A 4,467-nucleotide genomic window follows, 5' to 3' on the forward strand; every position below is an offset into this window, starting at 1 on the left:
GGTGGTGGGGTGGAGGACTGCGAAGCGAGCCCCGGGGGCGGGGCGTGGGGCGGGCGCGCGCACGGGATGGGGCCTTTGCGGTGCGGGCGCGCGTGTGAACGGGCTAGCGCGCGGGGTCGTACCTCATGGGGAGAAGCAGGCAAGCGCCAAGAGCTTGTTGAGCAGGCCCCAGTGGGCGGGGAGCGAACTCGCGCCTGGGCGCGGAGGTTTTGCGGAAAGGCTCGGGCGTGGAGCCAGTAGGCACGCTACTCTGGGGACAGGGCGGTTTCCAGGCTTGAGGGGCGGGCGCGTTGGGGCGGAACTTTTGCAGACGGACACGGGCGTGAAGCGGCTAGGCCTGCGCCTGCGGGGCGGGGCGGATATCAGGGGACGGGACGGCGTGGCCACGCGGAGGGGCGGGTCTCCGGGAAAAGGCGGCCGATGCCTGCGGACTGGGCAGCTCTGAGTTACACGTGCGGCTGTGGTGGAAGCTCATAGGCATGCGGCGTGCTTGTGCGCGGGCGCCCCCGGGGCGCGACGAAGAGGTTGTCCGCGGCGGTGACGGAGAGGTGGTCCCTGGATAATCGCGAGGAAGAGGGTCGGGGCCTAAATTAGGACGTCCCACGAGGGGCGGGGCAGGAGGCGGGGCGAGCTCTGCGAAGCGAGTGTGGGCGGGGCGCGCTTTTTGAGCCAGCGCCTGGATCACGGTGGCCGAGTTCGCCGTGGCTTTGCAACCGAGACTGGGTAGTGAACACACACACTCCCACTGAGTTATTTTTATTCCTGTCCTTATGTTTGAACTTCCGTCTGGTCCAAGAGTACAACCCTGGAAGGCAGATCAATACCGGAAATTGGAAATAAGAAGTTTGCCAATAGTGCTTAATGTTTTAGTATATTTTTCTTTTTTTTAATGGATTTGAAATTTTTCTTTGTAAACAAGAACAAGCAGAATGCAACTCGGAGCACATAGGGAAGTGCGATAAAATACAGCGATACAAAAGTCACCCTTAATATTACACCAGTTAGCTGGATGTTTGATTTTGGAGGAGAGGGTGAGCAAACAAATGAAGTGAGCAAAATTCTCCGCCTTGGTCTCAATGGAATGTCTTCCTCACGCTCCAAAAGGGCTGGATACGGGCAGAGCAGAGGTTTGCTCGTGCTACCTGGAAGGCTTTCACTGCCTCTAGGTTGCTAAAACGCAGACAAATCATAAACTCATAAAGCTCCCCAGCATTAATCTATATTCGCTGTAAACAGAGAGGAATCTTTGTATTCACTTGATAGCTCTTTCCCTCTTCCAACGGGATCAAGCTTCAGTTTCTGCCACTGAAACATGGGGCATTAAAACCTGCCCAGCGCACCTGTGTGTGGGTGGAGTGGGGACGCTGTGAGCATCCCAGATGATGGAGCTGAAAGCGCTCTGCAAGCTGCTGAGCTGTAGGTTACACTTGTCACTGTTCCTGTTGCACTGAGCCCGTTCCCTCAGTGTTACTCCTCTGCTGCTCCTGTCAGGGATAACTTGCTCCCTGGAGCAACTTTATTTACTTTTTTCTTTCTTCAAGAACCACACCATTTACATTTCCACATGCCTAGCCAAATAAGGAAGGAGCCCTGGTGGCGCAGTGGTTAAGAGCTCAGGCTGCTAACCAAAAGGTTGGTAGTTGGAACCTACCCAGTGGCTTCTTTAGAGAAAAGACCTGACGGTCTGCTCCCGTAAAGATTACAGGCTAGAAAACCCTATGAGGGCAGTTCTACTCTGTCATATAACATGGCTAAGCTATGAGTCCAAATCGACTCCACTGCACATAATGACAACAACCAGATAAGGGAGAAATACATTTCAGAGCCGTCCAAGTAACCTTTGTTCTTATTGAACAGTATCATTGACCACTTTGGGATGCAAGATTTAGCATCCATCAAACCCTAAGTTTACATGGGGCATAAAAGAATTTAAAGCAGTGTCCCTGGCCTCAAGGACTTTACTATTTAGTAGAGGTACGATATGTCATGACTGTAAAAAGGTAAAATAAATAAAATTTTTTTTTTAAAAGACAGTACTTTATACAGTTATATGTGTATACGTTCAGTTTCCTTCTGCCCTTTCTTTGCTTGACCAAGTCTGATACCACTTCCTCCAGGAAATCTTTGCAACCTTTTCTGTCTGGGTTATGTGCTCCCAAAGCAACCTGACTCAAAGGGAATGTCAAAGCCTTAATCGGCTCTATCCTCATGATTCCCCCAGACCTCTTGATAGCCAGGGCTCTCATCTCTGGATGTCCAGTGCCTAGATCTAGGGTCTGTACTGTGCCTGGCAAGTAGACAAGGTGCTCATAAAATGTCTGCATGAATGCACGACCAAGGTCAAATGAATGTAGCTTTGATAACTAAAGAACAGGACAGGTGTCACTTGTGGCCTTCAAATAATAAACACAAAAACAAAAGAGGCTTCAACTTAGCCAGCACAATGGGAAGAGATGTTAATGACTGATGGCAACCTGGGATACAGAGGAGTGTGTGGGCAGGAGTTGGCTTGGGTTGGGGCGGAGGGACCATGCCTGCATGGAATAAAAGGTGGTAGTATAAAGAGAGTGATGCTGAATTAAAGAGTCTTGAAAGGCAGGAAGAAAAGTTTGTTGTTGGTGTGGAGTCAATAGAGTCAACAATGTTCTTTGTAGAAGCTGGGGGAGGTAAAAGCTATGTTTTAGTGCGATTGATAGAGATTGGAGATGGAGTGGAGAAAGAATAGGAGCAGTTTAGGGAGAAGTTGTACTTCAGTGGAAAATTAAGCATTATCTGGAGATGCCTCAGGATTATCTGATTCAGATTTTATGGAAGCTCTTTTACAACTCTGTAAACTGCATGTCTTTATGCAAAATGAGTCTTGTTTATAGATAGATATGTGAATTCTGTCCTGTCCAGTAGAGGTTCCATTGCCAGCCCTCCCTTCCCTGTGGAAAAACCGATTGTCTTAGTTATCTAGTGCTGCTATAACAGAAATACCACAAGTGGGTGGTCTTAACAAAGAGAAATTTGTTCTCTTGCTGTTCAGCAGGCTCGAAGTCCGAATTCAAAGTGCCAGTTCCAAGGGAAGGCTCTCTCTCTCTGTCAGCTCTGGAGGAAGGTCCTTGCCATCAATCTTCCCTTGGTCTAGGAGCTTCTCTGTGCAGGGACCCCAGGTCCAAAGGACGCGCTCTACTCCTGGCACTACTTTCCTGGTGGTATGAAGTCCCCCTGTCTCTCTGCTTGCTTCTCTCTTTTACATCTCAAAAGAGATTGATTTAAGACACAACCTAATCTTGTAAATTGAGTCCTGCCTCATTAACATAACTGCTTCTAATCCTACCTCATTAACATCACAGAGGCAGAATTTACAACATATAGGAAAATCACATCAGATGACAAAATGGTGGACAATCACACATTACTGGGAATCATGGCCTAGCCAAGTTGACAGATATTTTGGAGGGACATAGTTCAATCCATGACAATGGTCTTGTCTCCATTTGCACATTCATTTCAATATTCCTGATCTATAAATGTGTCTGTTCTTAGAATTCTCTTTGGAACCAGTTATACCATCTACCTGGTCTGTCCCCCTTACAAGTTAACTAAAATCTTTAACACGTGTTTGTTTTTATATCTGTATGAGAGTCATGATTTTAACTTTATTTGAAAATTATCTTTTAACAGCAGGTAGAATTTCTGGAGCATGAGTTATTGATGAAACTTGATAGATGACTCCATTTTTGAGAAAGGAAAGGCAAAATCAGCCAGATACAGGCGTATGAATGTGGAAAACAAACACCAGTTCCCTATTTAGGACACTAAAACACTCCCTGTTTAGGAAGGGAGAAGCTGTAAAGGTGAGATATTTGGGGGCACAGAGATGATGGGGACTTTAGTCTTAAATGTTAACATCAACATAACAATGGACATTGAAGGGGAAAGCGAAGGGAAAAAATCCAGCAGGAGCTTGAGGTGAAAATGAAACTTTCACAGGATGAGAGTTCAGTAGTGTTAAAAAATATTAAGCCAACAATAGAAATTGATTGAAGTTTATTTAATATACAATTTGCAAATTGGGGCAACATTTCTGACTAAACCAAACCTGTTACTGTTGAGTCGATTCCAACTCATAGCAACCATATAGGACAGAGCAGAACTGCCCCATAGGGTTTCCAAGGAGTGGCTGGTGATTTTGAACTGCCAACCTTTTGGTTAGCAGCTGTAGCACTTAACCACTACGCCACCAGGACTCCACATCTCTGACTAAAGAGTCAAAATGTTCCAAAGAAGAAAAATCTTTCATAGATTCTTATACTCCAGATTATCACTAGTGATTATACATTGCCATGGAAACAGGGCCAGAATAGCGTTTACATAACTTGTGGACAGACAACATTTTCTTTTTGTTTATTTATTTTTTTATTGTACTTTAGATGAAGGTTTACAGAACAAACTAGCTTCTCATTAAACAATTAGTATACA

This window comes from Trichechus manatus, unplaced genomic scaffold, assembly GCF_000243295.1.
Source record: "Trichechus manatus latirostris isolate Lorelei unplaced genomic scaffold, TriManLat1.0 scaffold00034, whole genome shotgun sequence".
Taxonomy (NCBI): domain Eukaryota; kingdom Metazoa; phylum Chordata; class Mammalia; order Sirenia; family Trichechidae; genus Trichechus; species Trichechus manatus.